This window comes from Pristiophorus japonicus, chromosome 23 (genome assembly GCF_044704955.1).
Source record: "Pristiophorus japonicus isolate sPriJap1 chromosome 23, sPriJap1.hap1, whole genome shotgun sequence".
Lineage (NCBI taxonomy): Eukaryota > Metazoa > Chordata > Chondrichthyes > Pristiophoridae > Pristiophorus > Pristiophorus japonicus.
In genome coordinates, this window is record NC_091999.1 from 46,690,335 (window position 1) to 46,713,486 (window position 23,152).

The 23,152-nt window shown below is 42.7% G+C and overlaps 1 non-coding gene and 1 pseudogene across 1 annotated transcript; both read right to left on the reverse strand.

Moving 5' to 3' along the window:
- LOC139235364 (zinc finger protein 229-like) overlaps positions 1–23,152 on the reverse strand; it is a 239,924-nt pseudogene that overhangs the window by 148,316 nt on the left and 68,456 nt on the right.
- On the reverse strand, positions 17,619–17,700 carry trnaf-aaa (transfer RNA phenylalanine (anticodon AAA)). Its single transcript has one exon. It is a non-coding gene; the product is annotated as a tRNA-Phe (tRNA).

Genomic DNA, 23,152 nt, shown 5'->3' on the forward strand with positions numbered 1-23,152 from the left:
CAGTCACTGCTTTCCAAATGCGCTGCTATTTAATCCTTAAAGATTGATTCCAAATTTTCCCCACTACTGATGTCAGGCTAACAGGTCGATAATTATCCGTTTACTTTCTCCCTCCTTTTTAAAAAAGTGGTTTTACATTCAGTCCATAGGAACTGATCCAGGTCGATATAATGTTGGAAAATAATCACCAATGCACCCACTATTTCTAGGGGCACTTCCTTAAGCACTCTGGAATGCAGATTATCAGACCCGGGGGATTTATCGGCCTTCAATCCCATCAATTTCCCTAACACAATTTCCCGCCTAATAAGGATATCCTTCAGTTCCTCTTTCTCGCTAGACCCACTGTCCCCTAGTACATTCAGAAGATTATTTGTGTCTTCCTTTGTGAAGACAGAACCGAAGTATTTGTTCAATTGGTCTACCATTTCTTTGTTCCCCATTATAAATTCACCTGAATCCAACTGCAAGGGACCTACGTTAGTTGTTACTAATCTTTTTCTCTTCACATATTAATAGAAGCTTTTGCAGTCAGTATTTATGTTCCCTGAAAGCTTCCTCTCATACTCTATTTCCCCCCTCTTAATTAAAGCCTTAGTCCTCCTCTGTTGAATTCTAAATTTCTCCCAGTCCTCAGGTTTGTTGCTTTTTCCAACCAATTTATATACCTCTTCCTTGGCTTTAACACTATCCTTAAGTTTCCTTGTAGCGATGGCTAAGCCACCTTCCCCGTTTTACTTTGACTCCAGACAGGGATGTACAATTGGTGAAGTTCATGAATGCCATCTTCAAATATTTGCAATTGCTAATCCACCGTCAACCCTTTAAGTATCCTCTGCAAGTCTATTCTAGCCAATTCACATCTCATACCGACGAAGTTACCTTTCCTTAAGTTCAGGAACCTAGTTTCCGAATTAACTGTGTCACTCTCCATCTTAATACAGAATTCTACCATATTGTGGTCACTCTTCCACAAGGGGCCTCGCACAAGAAGATTGCTAATTAGTCCCTTCTCATTACACATCACCCAGTCTGGGATGGCCAGCTCTCTAGTTGGTTCCTCGACATATTGGTCTAGAAAACCATCCCTAATACACTCCAAGAAATCCTCCTCCACCGCATTGCTACCAGTTGGGTTAGCCCAATCAATATGTAGATTAAAGTCGCCCATGATAACTGCTGTACCTTTATTGTACACATCCCTTATTTCTTGTTTGATGCTGTCCCCAACCTCACTACTATTGTTTGGTGGTCTGTACACTAACGTTATCTGCCGTCTAAATCCCACTAACGTTATCTGCCGTTTGGAATTCCGTAGCTGCATCCATCACGATTCCACATCATCCAGGCTAATGTCCCTTCTTACTCTTGCATTAATTTCCCCTTTAACCAGAAACGCCACCCTGCCTTCTTCTCCTCTCTCTCCTATCCTTCCTAAATGTTGAAACCTCTGGATGTTGAGCTCCCAGCCTTGGTCACCCTGGAGCCATGTCGCTGTAATGCCAATTACATCATATCCATTAACTGCTGTCTGCGCAGTTAATTCGTCCACCTTTTCCGAATACTCCTCGCATTGAGGGACAGAGCCTTCAGGCATGTCTTTTTAACATCCTTTGCCCCTTTTGAATTTTTTTGTAATGTGGCCCTCCATGTTGCGCTCCATGTTTACTATTCTCCTTTCTATCTTTTGCTTCTGCCTCGATTTTATTTCCCTCTGTCTCCCTGCATAGGTTCCCATCCGCCTGCCATGTTAGTTTAACTCATCCCCAAAAGAACTAGCAAAAACTTCCCCTAGGACATTGGTTCCAGTCCTGCCCAAGTGCAGACCATCCAGTTTGTATTGGTCCCATCTCTCCCAGAACCGGTTCCTGTGTCCCAGGAATTTGAACCCCTCCCTCGTGTACCACTCCTCAAGCCACGTATTCATCTGAGCTATCCTGCGATTCCTACTCTGACTAGCACGTGGCACTGGTAGCAATCCTGAGATTACTATCTTTCAGGTCCTACTTTTTAATTTAAATCCTCGCTCCCTAAATTCATCTCGTAGGACCTCATCCCGTTTTTTACCTATATCATTGGTACCTATATGCACCATGACAACTGGCTTTTCACCATCCCTTTTCAGAATGCTCTACACCCGCTCTGAGACATCCTGGAGCAGGGTGGCAACATACCATCCTGGAGTCTCGGTTGCGGCCGCAGAAACGCCAAACCCCTTAAAATCGAATCCTCTATCATTATTGCTCCTCCACTCTTTGCCCTGCCCTCCTGTACAGCAGAGCCACCCACGGTGCCATGAACTTGGCTGGTACTGCTCCCCCCTGATCAGTCATCCCCCTCAACAGTACCCAACGCGGTGTATCTGTTTTGCAGGGGGTTGACCGCAGGGGACCCCTGCACCATCTTCCTTGTACTGCTCTTCCTGCTTGTCACCCATTTACTATCTGGCTGTGCACCCTTTACCTGTGGTAAGACCAACTCACTAAAGCTGCTATTCACATCATTGTAAGCATCGTGGATGCTCCAGAGTTCATCCACCAGCAGTTCCAGTGCCGCAATGCAGTCCGTCAGAAGCTGGAGGTGGATGCACTTCCCGCACACGTAGTCGTCAGGGACACCAGAAGCGTCCCTGACTTCCCACATAGTACAGGAGGAGTATAACACGTGTCCGAGCTGTCCTGGCATGACAAAACCCTTAGATAAACTTAATTTGGCAACAGCAATGCTAAATGTTACTTACTGATAGAGAAAAGAAAAAACAGAAGCTAATTACCAATCACCAGCCAATCACTTACCCCCTTAGCTGTGACGTCACCTTTCAATTTTATTTACTTCGTTTTTGCCTTCTCTCCCTGCTGCAGCTGCACCGGTTGGCCTCTCGCTGACTCACCAACGCTGGGCCTTTTTATAGGCCTCCCCACGCTGCCTCTTGTCGACTCAGGAACTTCTAATGGTTCTCCCACTTGTTTAACTGGATACATCTAATACACAGTGTATACATCTTCTTTTAATTCTTAAATTGGATATAATTCATTGACAGGATATAAAGGTACAGTTAATTGTTGAACTGGATATAATTAATACAGAGGGTATGAAGGTACAGGTGATTGTTAAATTGGACTTGGTTACCATTAGAAAGGGGAATAAAGTTACAGTTAATTGTTAAATTGGACATGATTACTCGTAAAATTCGTGCAAAGTTACAGTTGATTATGGAATTGAGCTTCATCAAAATACATTGAACAATAAATTCATCACTAATTTTTAAAAGGGCTTATTAACTGTTGCACAGGTGTATAAAATCACAGTTAATTGAGATGATAAGTAATCAACAGAGGAAAATGTCTCAGTTACTTCTTCAACTGACTATATCAACTACACTGGCAAATAAAATTAATTAACGTTTAATTGGTTGTGATAACATGTGCATTGGGTACAATGTTATCTTTACATTTTAAACTGGAATTTCTAACAAATAGACAGGGTAATAAGGTTACAGTTAACAGATAAATTTGTCAGGATGACCAATACACAGGGGGAAAATGCTGCAGGTAATTATTGAATTGGACATGATGACTAATACTGCGGTGAAAAAAATTACAGTTCTTTGTTAAAGTGGGCTTAGTAACCAGTCCACGGGGTGATAACGTTATTGTTATTTGTAACATTGGTCACGAAAAAGATTACAAAGGATAATGTTACTTTTAATTGAAAAATTGGACATGATAACCAGTACACAGGATAAATTTCGTGCTAATGGTAAAATTGGTGATGATAACAAGTACACAGGAGATTTACATAACAGTTAATGATAAAATTGGTGATAATAATCGTTACACAGGAGGTTAACGTTAGTGTTAATGGTAAAATTGGACATGCAAACGACACAAAGATGGGTGGGAAAGCACATTGTGAGGAGGACACAACAAATCTGCAAATTGATATAGACAGGCTAAGTGAATGTGCAAAATTTCGGCAGATGGAATATAATGTTAGAAAATGTGAGGTTATCCACTTTAGCAGAAAAAATAGAAAAGCAGATTATAACTTAAATGACGGGAAATTGCAAAGTGCTTCAGTACAGTGGGACCTGCGGATCCTTGTGCATGAAACACGAAAATTATAAAGCAGGTACAGCTTGTAAATCAGGAAGGCAAATGGAATGTTTGGCTTTATTGCAAGGGGGTTGATTATAAAAGCAGCTACGTCCTGCTACAACTGTACAGGGTATTGGTGAGGCCACACCTGGAGTACTGCGTACAGTTTTGTTCTCCGTTTTTAAGGAAGGATATATTTGCATTGGAGACTGTACAGAGAACGTTCAGTAGGTTCATTCCAGAGATGAGGGGTTTGACTTATGAAGATAGGTTGAGTAGGTTGAGTCCATATACATTGCAGTTCAGAAGAACGAGAGAGGATCAGATCCAAAAATCTAAGATGATGAAAGGTCTGGACATGATGGACGCAGAACATATTTTGCCACTCATAGGGGAAACTGAAACTAGTGGACATAGTCTGAGAATATGTGACCGCCCATTTAAAACTGAGATGAGGAGGAATTTATTCTTTCAGAGGGTTGTAAATCTGTGGAATTCAATGCCCCAGAGAGCTGTGGATGCTGGGTCATTGAATATATTTAAGGCGGAGATGGACAGATTTTCGCGCGATAAGGGAATAAATGTTTATGGGAAGCGTGCAGACAAGTGGAGCTGATTAAATGATCAGATCAACAATGATCTTATGAAATGGCGGACCGGGCTCGAGGGGTCAAATGGCCTACTCCTGCTCCTAGTTCTTGTGTTCTTGTGTAAACAGGATAACGTTATTGTAAATGGTAACACTGGACACGATAACCTGTACACAGGAGGATAACGTGAATGTAAGTGGTAAAATTGAACATGATAACCAGTACACAGGGTAATGATAGTGTTAATGGTAAAAATGGACATAAGCTTAGCTCAGTGCAATAAACTTAATTAATTATTCAATTGAATATAACGAACACACTGGCTAATACAAGTGGTTAATTGTTAAATTGGTCATGATAACGAGTGCACAAAATACAAAACTACAATTACTGTATAATTTGGAAATGATAACGAATACAGAAGAGAATGATGTTGCAGATAATTGTGAAATTCGGGTTGAAATCCAATACACAGAGTAACAAAAATAAAGTTAATCATTCAGTTGGACGCAATAACTATTACAGAGGGGAGTAAAGTTACAGTTAAGATGGAGATAGACACATTTTTGAGCGTTAAGGTAATAAAGGGTTACGGGGAGCGGGTAGGGATGTGGAGCTGAGTCCATGATCAGATCAGCAATGATCTTATTAAATGGCAGAGCAGGCTCGAGGGGTCAAATGGCCTCCTCCTGCTCTTATTTCTTGTGCTCCTGTGTACACAGGGTAACGTTCGTGTAAATGGTAAAAATGGAGATGATAACCAGTACACAGGAGGATAACATCACTGTTAATGCTAAATTTGGACATGATAACTAGTACACAGGAGGATAACGTCATTGTTAATGGTAAAGTTGGACATGATAAACAGTTCACAGGGGGATAACGTTACTGTTAATGGTAAAATTAGACATGACAACCAGCACAAATGATAAGTAAATCTCAGGGGAATAAACCTAGATAACTATTCAATTGAATATAACGAACACATTGGCTAATAAATGTAGTTAATTATTAAATTGGTCATGATAACGAGGGCAAACGGGATAAAACTACAGTTAATTTAATGATAACGAATACACAGGAGAATAATGTTACAGATAATTGTGAAAGTTGGCATGATATCAAATACGCAGGGTAATAAAATTAATGTCAATCGTTAAATTGGACCGGTTAATTATTATACAGTGGAGTAAAGTTACAGTTAATTGTTCAATTGAATATAACGAGCACAGACCTAATTAAATTAGTTAGTTGTTAAATTGGACTTGCTAATTAATGCACAAGGGGATAAAGTTGCAGTTATTTTAAAAATTGAGTTAAAGAAGACAGATGAAGACAGATAAAAAGACAGAGTGATTGAGGCAGAAGGAGAGGGAGTGCACGTGAATCACAATGAGACATTGAGAGAAGGAGACAGAGAGGGCGAAGTTACAGAGAGAGAGAAAGAGAGAGACAGAAAGGAAGAACGAGAGACATAGAGAAACATTGAGAGAGATATGGAGAGAGACATGGAGAGAGACATTGAGAGAAACATTGAGTGATATATTGAGTGAGATATTGAGAAGCACATCGAGTGAAACATTGAATGAGACATTGAGTGAGACATTAAGGCGACATTGAGAGATTCTTTGAGAGACACATTGAGAGACACATTGAGAGAGATATTGAGGGAGACATTGAGGGAGACATTGGGGGAAACATTGAGAGAGACATTGAAAAAGCCATTGAGGGTGGCATTGAGAGAGACACTGAGAGAAACATTGAGAGATACATTGAGAGATATATTGAGAGATTCATTGAGGGAGGCATTGAGAGAGACACTGAGAGAAACATTGAGAGAAACATTGAGAGAAACATTGAGAGAAACATTGAGAGATACATTGAGAGATATATTGAGAGATTCATTGAGCGAGGCATTGAGAGAGACACTGAGAGAAACATTGAGAGAAACATTGAGAGAAACATTGAGAGATACATTGAGAGATATATTGAGAGATTCATTGAGGGAGGCATTGAGAGAGACACTGAGAGAAACATTGAGAGATACATTGAGAGATATATTGAGAAATATATTGAGAGATTCATTGAGGGAGGCATTGAGAGAGACACTGAGAAACATTGAGAGAGACACTGAGAGAAACATTGACAGAGACACTGAGAGAAACATTGAGAGATACATTGAGAGATATATTGAGAGATTCATTGAGGGAGGCATTAAGAGAGACACTGAGAGAAACATTGAGAGAGACACTGAGAGAAACATTGACAGAGACACTGAGAGAAACATTGAGAGATACATTGAGAGATATATTGAGGGAGACATTGAGGGAGGCAGTAAGAGAGACTTTGAAATACATTGATCGAGATTTTGAGAGAGACATTGGGAGAGGCACATAGAGAGATATCGAGAGACACATTGAGGATGGCATTGAGGCAGGTATTGAGAGAGATATTGAAAGAGACAGAGAGGGAACATTGAGACCGACATTGAGGGGAACATTGCGAGAAGCATTGAGAAAGAAATTGAAGGACATATTCATGGAAACATTGAAGGAGACATTGAGGGAAACATTGAGAGAGACATCGAGAGAATCATTGAGAGAGACGTTGAGGGAGACAGTGAAAGATATATTGAGAAAGTCATTGAGCAAGGCATTGAGGGAGACATTGACAAACACCTGAAGGGAGATATTGAGAGAGACTTTGAGAGAGAGATTGAGTGAGACATTGAGAGACACATTGAGGGAGACATTGAGCGAGTCATTGTGTGGGAAGTTGAGAGAGACATTGTTGGAGGCAGTGACAGTGACATTGAGGGCGATGTTGCGGGAGACATTTAGCGAGACATTGAGAGAGACATTGAGAGGTACATTGAGACATACATTGAGGGAGACTATGAGAGAGACATTGAAAGAGAGATTGAGGGAGACATTGAGAAACACTGAGGGAGATATTGAGCGAGTCATTGTGTGAGAAGTTGAGAGAGACATTGTTGGAGGCAGTGACAGTGACATTGAGGGCGATGTCGGGGGAGACATTTAGCGAGACATTGAGAGAGACATTGAGAGGTACATTGAGACATACATTGAGGGAGACTATGAGAGAGACATTGAAAGAGAGATTTAGGGAGACATTGAGAGACACTGAGGGAGATATTGAGTGATACATATAAACGTAGAAACATAGAAACTGTGTGCAGGAGTAGGCCATTAGGCATTTCGAGCCTACACCACCATTCAACATGATCATGGCTGATCATGCAACTTCAGTACGCCATTCCTGCTTTCTCTCCATACCCTTAATCCCTTCAGCTGTAAGGGCCACATCTAACTCCCTTTTGAATACATCTAACGAACTGGCTTCAACAACGTTCTGTAGTAGAGAATTCCACAGGTTCACAATTATTTGAATGAAGAAGTTTCTCTTCATCTCGGTCCTAAGTCGATAGACTGTTGGAAAATGATCACCAATGTATTCAGTATTTCTAGTGCCACTTCCTTAAGTACTCTGGGATGCAGACTATCAGGCCCTGGGGATTTATCGGCCTTCAATCCCATCAATTTTCCGAACACAATTTCCTGCCTAATAAGGATATCCTTCAGTACCTCCTACGCACTAGACACTCGGTCCCCTAGTATTTCCGGAAGATTATTTGTGCTTTCCTTCGTGAAAACAGAACCAAAGTATTTGTTCAACTCGTCTGCCATTTCTTTGTTCCTCATTATAAATTCACCTGCATCCGACTGCAAGGGAATTACGTTTGTCTTCACTAATCTTTTTCTCTTCACGTATCTATCGAAGCTTTTGCAGTCAGTTTTTATGTACCCGGCAAGCTTCTTCTCGTATTCTATTTTCCCCCTCCTCAGGTTTGCTACTTTTTCTCGCCTATTTATATACCTCTTCCTTGGATTTATCACTATCCTTAATTTCCCTAGTTAGCCACGGTTGAGCCACCTTCCCCGTTTTATTTTTACTCCAGACAGGAATGTAAAATTATTGAAGTTCATCCATGTGATCTTTAAATGTCTGCCATTGCCTATCCACCGTCAAGCCTTTAATTATCAGTCTATTCTAAACAATTCTCTTGTCATAACATCGAAGTTACCTTTCCCTAAGTTCAGGAGCCTAGTCTCTGAATTACTTGTGTCACTCTCCATCTTAATAAAGAAATCTACCATTTTATGATCATTCTTCCCTAAGGGGGCTCGCACAAGAAGATTGCTAATTAGTTATTTCTCATTACACATCACCCAGTCTAGGATGACCAGCCATCTCATTGGTTTCTCGAAATATTGGCCCAGAAAACCATCCCGAATACACTCGAGGAAATCCTCCTCCATCGTCTTGGTACCAGTTTGGTTAGCACAATCTATGTATAGATTGAAGTCTCCCATGATAACTGCTGTACCTTTATTGCATGCATCCCTAATTTCTTGTTTGATGCTGGCCCCAACCTCACTACTACGTTTGGTGGTCTGTACACAACTCCCACTAACGTTTTCTCTCCTATGCTATTCCGCAGTTCGACCAATGCAGATTCCACATCATCCAAGCTAATGTCCTTCCTTACTATTGCATTAATTTCCTCTTTAACCAGCAACGCTACCTTACCTCCGTTTCCTTTCTGCCTATTCTTCCTGAATGTTGAATACCCCTGGTTTTTGAGTTCCTAGCATTGGTCATCCTGGAGCCATGTCTCTGTGATGCCAATTATATCATATTGATTATGCCTGTGCAGTTAATTAGTCCACCATATTACGAATACTCCTCTCATTGAGGCACAGAGCCTTCAGGCTTGACTTTTTAACACACTTTGCCCTTTTAGAATTTTGCTGCAATGTGTCCCTTTTTGATATTTTCCATGGCTCTCTCTGCCCTCCACTTTTATTTTTCTTCTTTCTATCTTTTGCTTCTGCCCCTGTTTAACTACCCTCTGTCTCCCTGCATAGGTTAACATCCCCTGCCATATTAGTTTAACCGCTCCCCAACAGCACTGGCAAACACTCCCCCGAGGACATTGCTTCCGGTCCTGGCCAGGGTCAGACCGTCCGTTTTGTGGTCCCAGCTCCCCCAGAACCGGTTCCAATATCCCAGGAATTTGAATCCCTCCCTGCTGCACCACTCCTCAAGACACGTATTCATCTGAGATATTCTTAGATTCCTACTCTGACTAGCACGTGAAACTGGTAGCAATCCTGAGATTACTACCTTTGAGGTCCTACTTTTTTCATTTTAACTCCTAGCTCCCTAAATTCAACTTGTAGGGCCTCATCCCGTTTTTGTACCTATATCGTTGGTACCTATATGCACCACGACAACTGGCTGTTTACCCTCCCCCTTCAAAATGTCCTTCACCTGCTCCGAGACACCTTTGAGCCTTGCACCAGGCAGGCAACATACAATCCTGGAGTCCCGATTGCAGTCGCAGAAACGTCTATCTATTCCCCTTACAATAGAATCCCCTGCAACTATAGCTCTCCCACTATTTTTCCTGCCCTCCTGTGCAGCAGAGCCACCCACAGTGCCATGAAAGTGGCTGCTGCTGCTCTCCCCTGATGAGTCCATCCCCCTCAACAGTACCCAAAGCGGTGTAACTGTTTTGCAGTGGGCGATGACTGCAGGGGACCCCTGCATTCCCTTCCTTCCACTGCTCTTCCTGTTGTTCACACATCCCCTATCTGGCTGTGTACCCTTTACCTGCGGTGTGGCCAACTCACTAAACGTGCAATTCACGACATCCTCAGCATCACGGATGCTCCAGAGAAAATCCACCCACAGCTCCACTGCCACAATACGCTCTGTCCGGTGCTGCAGGCGGAAACACTTCGCGCACATGTAATCGTCAAGGACACTGTGACTTCCCACGAAGCACAGGAGAGCACAACTTGTGTCCCAGTTTTCCTGCCATGACTTAACCCTTAGATTAACTTAATTTGTCAACAATAATGATAAAGGTTACCTGCTGCTAAAGGAAAGAGGCAGAGGCAGAGACTGAGATACATTTCACAATTCAATTTCTTGATATTTGAGAGTGTCACAGAGAAAAATGCAGATTCAACAGTTAACAATCAGGTATCACCGAGCAGGATGGGAGAAAATTAGTGTTAAATCAAAGACTTATCTGGAGTGGGGCTCGAACCGACGTGATTACAAATTCAGTGGATCTTAAGTCCAACGCTTTAAGCACTCTGAAATCCTGGTCCTGTAAGTATGCGGATTCTGTCTCTGTGAGAGATTGGGCTTCCCCACAGACACACATATACACATAGGATTCCAGTGAGCATTTACGAACATTTTTAGTAATATTGACACGGGGCCAACTCTCCTATTCTCTTTCGAGTTGGTATGAAAAAGAGAGAGAGCGAGAGTGATAGGGAATTCAATTGTAAGGGGAATAGATAGGCGCTTATGCAGCCGCAACCGGGACTCCAGGATGGTATGTTGCCTCCCTGGTGCAAGGGTCAAGGATATCTCGGAGAGTGTGCAGGACATTCTGAAAATGGAAGGTGAACAGCCAGTTGTCGTGGTGCACATTGGTACCAACGATATAGCTAAAACAAAACGGGATGAGGTCTTACGAGACGAATTTAAGGAGCTGGGAGATAAATTAAAAAGTAGGACCTCAAAAGTAGTAATCTCGGGATTGCTACCAGTGCCACGTGCTAGTCGGAGTAGGAATCGCAGGATAGCTCAAATGAATACGTGGCTTGAACAGTGGTGCAGCAGAGAGGGATTCAAATTCCTGGGGCATTGGAACCGGTTCTGGGGAGGTGGGACCAGTACAAACCAGACGGTCTGCACCGAGGCAGGACCGGAACAACAGTCCTAGGAGGAGTGTTTTCTAGTGCTGTTGGGGAGGAGTTAAACTAATATGGCAGGGTAATGGGAATCAATGCAGGGAGACAGAGGGAAACAAAATAGAGACAGAAGCAAAAGACAGAAAGGAGATGAGTAAAAGTGGAGGGCAGAGGAACACAAGGCAAAAAATAAAAAGGGCCACTATGCAGCAGAATTCTAAAGGGTCAAAGTATGTTAAAAAGGCAAGCTCTGTGCCTCAAGGCGAGGAGTATTCAGAATAAGGTGGATGAATTAACTGTGCAGATAGCAGTCAACGGATAAGATGTGGTCGGCATCACAGAGACATGGCTGCAGGGTGACTAAGGCTGGGAATTCAACATCCAAGGGTATTCAACATTTAGGAAGGATAGACAGAAAGGAAAAGGAGGCGGATTGACGTTGCTGGTTAAAGAGGAAATTAATGCAATTGTAAGGAAAGACATTAGCTGGGATGATGTGGAATCGGTATGGGTGGAGCTACGGAATACCAAAGGGCAGAAAACGCTAGTGAGAGTTCTGTACAGACCTCCAAACAGTAGTAGTGATGTTGGGGAGGGCATCAAACAGGAAATTAGGGGTGCATGCAATAAAGGTGCAGCAGTTATCATGGGTGACTTTAATATGCATATAGATTGGGCTAACCCAACTGGAAACAATACGGTGGAGGAGGATTTCGTGTAGTGCATAAGGGATGGTTTTCTAGGCCAATATGTCGAGGAACAAACTAGGGGGGAGGCCATCTTAGACTGGTTGTTGTGTAATGAGAGAGGATTAATTAGCAATCTCGTTGTGCGAGGCCCCTTGTGGAAGAGTGACCATGATATGGTGGAATTCTACATTAGGATGGAGAATGAAACAGTTAATTCAGAGACCATGGTCCAGAACTTAAAGAAGGGTAACTTTGAAGGTATGAGGCGTGAATTGGGTAGGATAGATTGGCGAATGATACTTAAGGGGTTGTGAGTGGATGGGCAATGGCAGACATTTAGAGACCGCATGGATGAACTACAACAATTGTACATCCCTGTCTGGCATAAAAATAAAAAAGGGAAGGTGGCTCAACCGTGGCTATCAAGGGAAATCAGGGATAGTATTAAAGCCAAGGAAGTGGCATACAAATTGGCCAGAAATAGCAGCGAACCAGGGGACCGGGAGAAATTTAGAACTCAGCAGAGCAGGACAAAAGGTTTGATTAGGGCAGGTAAAATAGTGTACGAGAGGAAGCTTGCAGGGAACATTTCTATGTTTCTATGTTTCTACAGATATGTAAAGAGAAAAAGGTTACTAAAGTCAAACGTGGGTCCCCTGCAGTCAGAATCAGGGGAAGTCAAAACTGGGAACAAAGATATGGCAGACCAATTGAACAAGTACTTTGGTTCGGTATTCACTAAGGAGGACACAAACAACCTTCCGGATATAAAAGGCGTTAGAGGGTCGAGTAAGAAGGAGGAACTGAGGAAAATCTTTATTGGTCGGGAAATTGTGTTGGGGAAATTGATGGGATTGAAGGCCGATAAATCTCCAGGGTCTGATGGACTGCAGAGTACTTAAGGAGGTGGCCTTGGAAATAGCTGATGCATTGACAGTCATTTTGCAACATTCCATATACTCTGGATCAGTTCCTATCGAGTGGAGGGTAGCAAATGTAACACCACTTTTTGAAAAAGGAGGAAGAGAGAAAACAGGTAATTATAGACCGGTCAGCCTGACATCGGTAGTGGAATCAATTATGAAGGATGTCATAGCAGCGCATTTGGAAAGAGGTGACATGATAGGTCCAAGTCAGCATGGATTTGTGAAAGGGAAATCATGCTTGACAAATCTTAAATTTTTTGAGGATGTTTCCAGTAGAGTGGACAAGAGGGAACCATTTGATGTGGTGTATTTGGACTTTCAGAAGGATTTCGACAAGGTACCACACAAGAGATTAATGTGCAAAGTTAAAGCACATGGGATTGGGGGTAGTGTGCTGACATGGATTGAGAACTGGTTGGCAGACAGGAAGCAAAGAGTAGGAGTAAATGGGTATTTTTCAGAATGGCAGGCAGTGACTAGTGGGGTACCGTAAAGTTCTGTGCTGGGGCCCGAGCTGTTTGCATTGTACATTAATGATTCAGACGAGGGGATTAAATGTAGAATGTCCAAATTTGCGGATGACACTAAGTTGGGTGGCAGTGTGAGCTGCGAGTTGGATGCTATAACTTGGATAGGTTAGTTGAGTGGGCAAATGCATGGCAGATGAAGTATAATGTGGATAAATGTGAGGTTATCCACTTTCGTGGTAAAAACAGAGAGACAGACTTTTATCTGAATGATGGCAGATTAGCAAAAGGGGAGGTGCAACGAGACCTGGGTGTCATGGTACATCAGTCATTGAAGGTTGGCATGCAGGTACACCAGGCGGTTAAGAAAGCAAATGGCATGTTGGCCTTCACAGTGAGGGGATTTGATTACAGGGGCACGGATGTGTTACTACAGTTGTACAGGCCTTGGTGAGGCCACACCTGGAGTATTGTGTACAGTTTTGGTCTCCCCTAACTTGAGGAAGGACATTCTTGCTATTGAGGGAGTGCAGCGAAGGTTCACCAGACTGATTCCCGGGATGGCGGGACTGATATATCAATAAAGACTGGATCAACTGGGCTTGTATTCACTGGAGTTCAGAAGAATGAGAGGGGATCTCATCGAAACGTTTAAAATTCTGACGGGTTTAGACAGGTTGGATGCAGGAAGAATGTTCCCAATGTTGGGGAAGTCCAGAACCAGAGGTCACAGTCCAAGGATAAGGGGTAAGCTATTTTGGACCGAGATGAGGAGAAACTTCTTCACCCAGAGAGTGGTGCACCTGTCGAATTCTCTACCTTCGGAAGTTGTTGAGGCCAATTCACAAAATATATTCAAAAAGGAGTTAGATGTAGTCCTTACTACTAGGTGTATAAGGGGTGTGGCGAGAAAGCAGGAATGCGGTACTGAAGTTGCATGTTCAGCCATGAACTCATTTAATGTGGTGCAGGCTCGAAGGGCAGAATGGCCTACTCCTGCACCTATTTTCTATTTTTCTATGTGTCTGATTAACGCTCTTCGAATTTTCACATCCACCCGAGGGTGCAGACGGAGCTTCAATTTAACATTTCATCCGAAAGTCAACAGCTTCAACAATGCAAAATTCCCCACGTACTGCATTTGCGTGTCAGCCAAGATTATATGCTCAAGTCTCAGGAGTGGGACTTGAACACACAACCTCCAGATTCAGTCGAGAATGCTGCCACTGAACCAACGCCGATACCTAAGTTCACAACCGTATTATTTTACACAATTATTTTTAAAAAGTTCCAGGACATACCAAATTCATGGTGATGATATCCACAGACAGTTGCACATAGACAGTGACATACATGCAGAGAGACAGACACAGAGACACACACACACACACAAAACCAGAAATATACACGCACCGACGGACATGCACAGAGTGCCTTAGACATACAGAGTGATAGACAGCCAGAACCACTGTCGCTAATTTGGCTGATTTTTGCGTTTTTCTATCCCTATGTATCGTGAATATTGCAGATTAATGAAAATAAGAAAAAAAATGTCAGTGTTGACATGTGCGGGACGTTATTCCACCAAACTCAGGATCAGTTTTGCAGGACCTGATTAAATTGTGAAATGGAATGAAAAATGCTGAGATACGTAGTCAACAGGATTCGCATATGTGCCAGGAAACCACAATGGATTTGCAGTCCATCACCTTATCCACTCGGCCACGACCACTGGTTAGCTACCTATTTAAATGTTACTCAGATAAAACTCAGTCATCCATCTCTGTGCAGCAGACGGCCACAGAACCCTGAAACAATCTCCGTTTGCTAAAAATCTGGAAGAAGCAATCTGCTCTTGTTGTATTTTTACTGTTCTATATTACTCTGGAACTGTTCAATATGAATCTATGCCAAGAAACAAAAGTAAAACTCTGCATATTGAGATAACTGCCTTCTCGTCAGGGAATTGAACCCCGCTCCCCAGCTTGAGAGGTGGGGATACTCACCACTATACTACCGAAGAAGTGACAGAGGTGGATGCTGTCAGAGCCAGAATCGAGCTGTGATCAAAACTGGTCACCATGAGAAGTCGACCAACACATTGAGAGGCAGAGACCAACCGACAAACAGGGAGAGACAGACAGCGAGATAGAGACAAAGAGAGACAGAAAGTGTGAGTCTGAGAAGGAGAGGCAGACTGAGTGAGAAAAAGCCTCAAACACACACATATACACAGATATATTTGTGTGCTTTATAAAGAGAGAGAGGGAAAGAGTGAGAGAGTGATAGTGATAAATACAATGACAAGGAGAGAGACAGATAGAGAGAGAGAGAGAAAGATAGAGAGAGAGACAGAGATATGAACAGAAAATGATGGAAATACTCAGCAGGTTAGAGACAGGAACTAACAGAGACAGGCAAAGAGAGACAGACAGTCAGAGACATAGACAGACAGAGATGATGGGAAAGCGAGAGACAGTCAGACAGAGAGACTGAGAGAATCCCATTGGAACAGAACTGGACACCGTGAGAAAGACACAGACACATTGAGAGGCAGAGATAAACAGCGAAACAGGGAGAGACAGACAGTGAGATAGAGACAAAGAGAGACAGAAAGTTGAGACTGAGAGGGAGAGGCAGACTGAGTAAGAAAAAAGACTCAAACACATATATATATATACAGTGATGTGTGTATGTGTGACCTATTAAGAGAGAGAGGGTAAGAGTGAGAGAAAGACAATGATACAGTCAGTGACAAGGAGAAAAACAGACAGAGAGAGAGAGATAGAGACTAAAACAGAAAATGATGGAAATACTTCTCAGGTTACAGGAAGGGACTAACAGAGACAGGCAAAGACATGGACAGACCGAAATGATGGGAAAGAGAGAGCCAGTCAGACAAATAATCTGAGAGAATCCCATTGGAACAGACGTGGGCACCGTGAGAAAGAGCCAGATTGAGAGACAGAGACAAACAGAGAAACAGGGACAGACAGAATGAGTCAGACTGAGAGATACAAAGATTCAAACATACAAAAACATACACAGCTCTCAGAAGAGAAAGAGAGGCAGAGACCGAGCGACACAGATACATTTCACAATTTCATTTCATTATCGGTTCAGAGTGTCACATTGTTACATAAAATTGCTGATTCAACCGATGAAAATCCGGTATCACTGATTAGAATTTGAGGAAATCCGTGTTAAATTAAAGAGATACCAGGAGTGGGGTACGAACCCACGCGGAAAAATACCCATTGAATTTTAAGTCCCAAGCCTTAACCACTGAGATTTCCTAGTCCGGTGAGACCCTGCATTCTGTCTCTGTGAGCATCTGGGCTTCAACCCCAACCCCACATACAAACACATGCACATCGGCTTCCAGTGAGCATTTACGAACATTTTTAGTGATATTGACACGGGGGCAAATCTCCTATTTTTTTTCGAGTAATGCCATGGGACCTTTCATAACCACCCATGGGTGCAGACGGAGTTTAATTCAACATTTCATCCGAAAGTCAACAGCTTCATCATTGCAAAATTCCCCAAATGCTGCACTTGAGTGTTAGCCAAGATGATATGCTCACGTCTCAGGAGTGCGACTTGAACACACAAACACCTAATTCAGGCGAGAATGCTGCTACTGAACCAAAGCCGATACAAAAGTTCACAACCGTATTATTTTCCCCAAGTCTTTCTTATAAGTTCCAGGACATACCAAATTCATGGTGATGATTTCCACAGACAGTTGCACATAGATAGAGATATATATAGAGATAGATAGACACAGAGACACACACACAAAGAACCAAAAATATACACGCACCAACGGACATGCACAGATGCCTCAGACATCTCGCGGGATAGACAGGCTGAATCACTGTCGCAACTTTGACTGATTTTTGCGATTTTTTAAACGGATGTATCGTAAATATTGCTGATTAATAAACATGAGAAAAAAATGTCAGTGTTGAAAGGTGTGGGACGTTATTCCATCGATCTCAGGATCAGTTTGGCAGAGATATGTTGAAATTGAATGAAAAATGCTGAGAAATAGTCGGCAGGATTCGAATCTACGCTGGAAAACCCCAATGGATTTTTAGTCCATCGCCTTAACCACTCGGCCACGACTACTGTGTTGCTGCCTTTTGTAAACGTTACTCAGAAAAAACTCAGTCATCCATCTCTGTGCAGCAGACGGCCAAAGATTCCTGAAAAAGTCTCCATCTGCTCAAACTCTGTAAGAGGCCATCTCCTTTACCTGTATTTTTACAGCTCGATATTGCTCTGCAACCTTTTAATATGAATCTCTTCCAAGAAACAGAAGTAAAATTCTACATTTTGAAACAACTGCCTCCCCGTCAGGGAATTGAACCCCGGTCTCTCGCGGAACAGGCGGGATATACCTACTAAACGAACGAGAAACTAATGGGTACCAGATCTGTCAGAGCAGGAATCGAGCTGTGAACAGAACTGGACACCATGAGAAGTCGACAGATTGAGAGACAGAGACAAACCGACAAACAGGGAGAGACAGACAGCGAGATAGAGACAACGATAGACAGAAAGTGTGAGACAGAGAAAGAGAGGCAGACTGAGTGAGAAAAAGAGTCAAACACAAACATATACAGACATGTGTGTGTGTGATCTATTAAGAGAGAAAGGGAAAGAGTGAGAGAAAGACAATGAAAGAGACAGTGACAAGGAGAGAGACAGGTAGAGATAGAGAGATAGAGACTAAAACAGAAAAAGATGGAAATACTTTTCAGGTTAGAGACAGGCAAAGAGATGGACAGACCGAAATGATGGGAAAGAGAGAGCCAGTCAGACAAAGAGTCTGAGAGAATCCCTTTGGAACAGAAGTGGACACCGTGAGGAAGAGACAGATTGAGAGACAGAGATAAGCAGAGAAACAGGGACAGACAGAGTGAGTCAGACTGAGAGAGACAAAGACTCAAACATACAAACACATACACAGCTCTCTGAAGAGAGAGAGAGGCAGAGACCGAGCGACACAGATATATTTCACAATTTCATTTCGTTATCAGCTCAGAGTGTCACATACCTACAGAAAATTGCAGATTCAACAGATGAAAATCCGGGATCACTGATCAGAATGGGAGGAAATCCGTGTTAAATTAAAGGATAGAATAAAAGGAAAAGGAGGTGGGGTAGCATTGCTGGTTAAAGAGGAGATTAATGCAATAGTTAGGAAGGACATTAGCTTGGATGATGTGGAATCTATATGGGTAGAGCTGCAGACCACCAAAGGGCAAAAACGTGAGTGGGAGTTGTGTACAGACCTCCAAACAGTAGTTGTGATGTTGGGGAGGGCATCAAACAGGAAATTAGGGGTGCATGCAATAAAGGTGCAGCAGTTATGATGGGTGACTTTAATATGCTCATAGATTGGGCTAACCAAACTGGAAGCAATACGGTGGAGGAGGATTTCCTGGAGTGCATAAGGGATGGTTTTCTAGACCAATATGTCGAGGAACCAACTAGGGGGGAGGCCATCTTAGACTGGGTGTTGTGCAATGAGAGAGGATGAATTAGCAATCTCGTTGTGCGAGGCCCCTTGGGGAAGAGTGACCATAATATGGTGGAATTTTGCATTAGGATGGAGTATAAAACAGTTAATTCAGAGATCATGGTCCAGAACTTAAAGAAGGGTATCTTTGAAGGTATGAGGCGTGAATTGGCTAGGATAGATTGGCGAATGATACTTAAGGGGATGACTGTGGATTGGCAATGGCAGACATTAAGAGACCACATTGATGAACTACAACAATTGTACATTACTGTCTGGCATAAAAATAAAAAAGGGAAGGTGGCTCAACCGTGGCTATCAATCAGGGATAGACAGGCTGAATCACTGTCGTAACTTTAATTGATTGTTGCGTATTTCTCTCCGTCTGTATCGTGAATATTGCAGATTAATAAAAATGAGAAAAAATGTCAGTGTTGAAAGGTGTGGGACGTTATTCTATCGATCCCAGGATCAGTTTTGCAGAGACCGGGTTCAATTGTGAAATGGAATGTGAAATGCTGAGATCTGTAGTTAGCAGAGTTTGAAGCTGCGCCAGAAAAGCCAATGGATTTCGAGTCCAGCGCCGTAACCACTCGGCCACGACTACTGCATCTGGGCCTTCGTAAACGTTACTCAAAAAAAAACTCTGTCATCCATCTCTATGCAGCAGACGGCCAAAGAATCCTGAAAAAGTCTCCGTTTGCTGAAAATCTGGAAGAGGCAATCTTCTCTACCATTATTTTTACTGTTCTATCTTGCTCTGGAACTTTTTAACATGAATCTCGACCAAGAAACAGAAGTAAAATTCTACGTTTTGAAAAAACTGCCACCCGGTCAGGAATTGAACCCCCGTATCCCATGTAACAGACAAGGATACGCACCCCTATACTAACGACGAATTGAGGCTGATTAGCTCTGTCAGAGCAGGAATCGAGCTCTGAACAGAACTGGACACCATGAGAAGTCGACAGACACATTGAGAGACAGAGACACACCGACAAACAGTGAGAGACAGAAAGCGAGATAGAGACAACGAGAGACACAAAGTGTGAGACTGAGAAGGAGAGGCAGACTGAGTGAGAAAAAGACTCAAACACATACATATACAGAGATGTGTGTGTAATCTATTAAAAGAGAGAGGGAAAGAGTGAGAGAAAGACAATGATAAAGACAGTGACAAAGAGAGAGACAGATAGAGAAAAAACAGAAAACGATGGAAATACTTATCAGGTTAGAGACAGGGACGAACAGAGAGAGGCAAAGACATGGACAGTCCGAAATGATGGGAAAGGGACAGCGGGTCAGACAAAGAGAATTCCACTTTGAACCGAAGTGGACACCGTGAGAAAGAGACAATTTGAGAGACAGAGACAAACAGAGAAACTGGGACAGTCAGAGTGAGACCAAGACTCAAACATCGAAACACATTCACAGCTCTCGAAAGAGAGAGAGAGGCAGAGACCGAGCGACACAGATACATTTCACAATTTAATTTCATTATCGGATCAGAGTGTCACATCGTTACAAACAATTGCATATTCAACAGATATCACTGATCAGAATGGGAGGAATTCCGTGTTAAATTAAAGAGACAGCAGGAGTGGAGTACGAACTCACGCGGGAAAAACCCATTGAATTTCTTAGGCAAACGTCTTAACCACTCGGCCACCCTGGTCCTGTCAGCATCTGGATTATGTCTATGTGTGCATGTGAGAACCTGGGCTTCAACTCCAAACCCACATACACACACACACACAGAGGCTTTCAGTGGGCATTTACGAACATTTTTCGTCACATTGACACGGGGGCAACTCTCCTATTCTTTTTCGAGTAATGCTCTGGGACGTTTCACATCCACCCGAGGGTGCAGACGGAGCTTCAATTTTACATTTCATCCAAAAGTCAACAGCTTCAACAATGCAAAATTCCCTAAGTGGTGCACTTGAGTGTTAGCCAAGATTATATGCTCAAGTTTCAAAAGTGAGGCTTGAACACACAAACTCCTGATTCAGTCGCGAATGCTGTCACTGAACCAAAGCCGATACAAAAGTTCACCACCGTATTATTTTCCCCAAGTCTTTTTTGTAAGTACCAGGACATACAAAATTCATGGCGATGATTTCCACAGACAGTTGCACATACACAGAGACGTATATACAGATAGACAGACAGAGACACACACACATATATAACCAAACAATTACACGCACCAACAAACATGCACAGATGCCTTAGACATTTCGAGGGATAGACAGGCTGAATCACTGTCGCAACTTTGACTGATTTTTGCGTTTTTCTATCCGTATGTATCGTGAATATTGCAAATTAATATAAATGAGAAAAAATGTCAGTGTTGAAAGGTGTGGGACGTTCTTCCATCTCTCTCAGGATCAGTTTTGACGAGATCTCGTTAAATTGTGAAATGGAATGAAAAATGCTGAGAATCGTAGTGGGCAGGATTCGAAGCAGGGCAGTCAAAATCCAAGCGGTTTCAAGTCCATCATCTTAACCATTCGACCACGGATAGCGCTTCTCTGCTGTCTTAAAAGTTTCTCAGAAAAAACTCAGTCATCCATCTCTATGCAGCAGACGGCCAGAGAATCCTGAAAAAGTCTCCGTTTGCTGAAAATCTGGAAGAGGCAATCTCCTCTACCTGTATTTGTACTGTTCTATATTGCTATGGAACGTTTTAACATGAATCTCTACCAAGAAACAGAAGTAAAATTCAACATTTTGAAAAAAACTGCCTCACCGCGTGAGAGGCGAGGATGCGTAATACTCTACTAACGAGGAACTGACGAATATCAGTTTTGTCAGAGCAGGAATCGAGCTATGAACAGAACTGGACACCATGAGAAGTCGACAGATACATTGAATGACATAGAAACATAGAAACATAGAAAATAGGTGCAGGAGTAGGTTATTAGGCCTTTCGAGCTTCACCGCCATTCAATGAGTTCATGGCTAAACATGCAATTTAATTACCCCATTCCTGCTTTCTTGCCATTCCCCTTGATCCCCCATCTAACTCCTTTTTGAATACATTTAGTAAATTGGCCTCAACAACTTTCTGTGGTCGAGAATTCCACAGGTTCACCACTCTGAGTGAGGAAGTTTCTCCTCATCTCTGTCGTAAGTGGCTTGCCCCTTATCCTGAGACTGTGACCCCTGGTTCTGGACTTCCCCAACATTGGGAACATTCTTCCATCATCTAACCTGTCTAAACCCGTCAGAATTTTAAACGTTTCTATGAGATCCCCTTTCATTCTTCTGAACTCCAGTGACTACCAGCCCAGTTGATCCAGTCTTTCTTGTAATGTCAGTCACTCCATCGCGGGAATCAGTCTGGTGAACATTCGCTGTACTCCCTCAATAGCAAGAATGTTCTTCCTCAAGTTAGGAGACCAAAACTGTACACAATACTCCAGGTGTGGCCTCACCAAGGCCCTGTACAACTGTAGCAACACCTCCCTGCCCCTGTACTCAAATCCCCTCGCTATGAAGGCCAAAATGCCATTTGCTTTCTTAACTGCCCGCTGTACCTGCATGCCAACCTTCAATGACTGATGTATCATGACACCCAGGTCTCGTTGCACCTCCCCTTTTCCTAATCTGTCACAATTCAGATAATAGTCTGTCTCTCTGTTTTTACCACCAAGGGGATCATCTCACATTTATCCACATTATAATTCATCTGCCATGCATTTGCCCACTCACCTAACCTATCCAAGTCACTCTGCAGCCTCATAGCATCCTCCTCGCTGCTCACACAGCCACCCAATTTAGTGTCATCCGCAAATTTGGAGATACTACATTTAATCCCCTCTTCCAAATCATTCATGTACAATGTGAACAGCTGGGGCCCCAGCACAGAACCTTGCAGTACCCCACTAGTCACTGCCTGCCATTCTGAAAAGTATCCATTTAATCCTACTCTTTGCTTCCTGTCTGACAACCAGTTCTCAATCTATGTCAGCACACTACCCCCAATCCCATGTGCTTTAACTTTGCACATTAATCTCTTGTGTGGTACCTTGTCGAAAGCCTTCTGAAAGT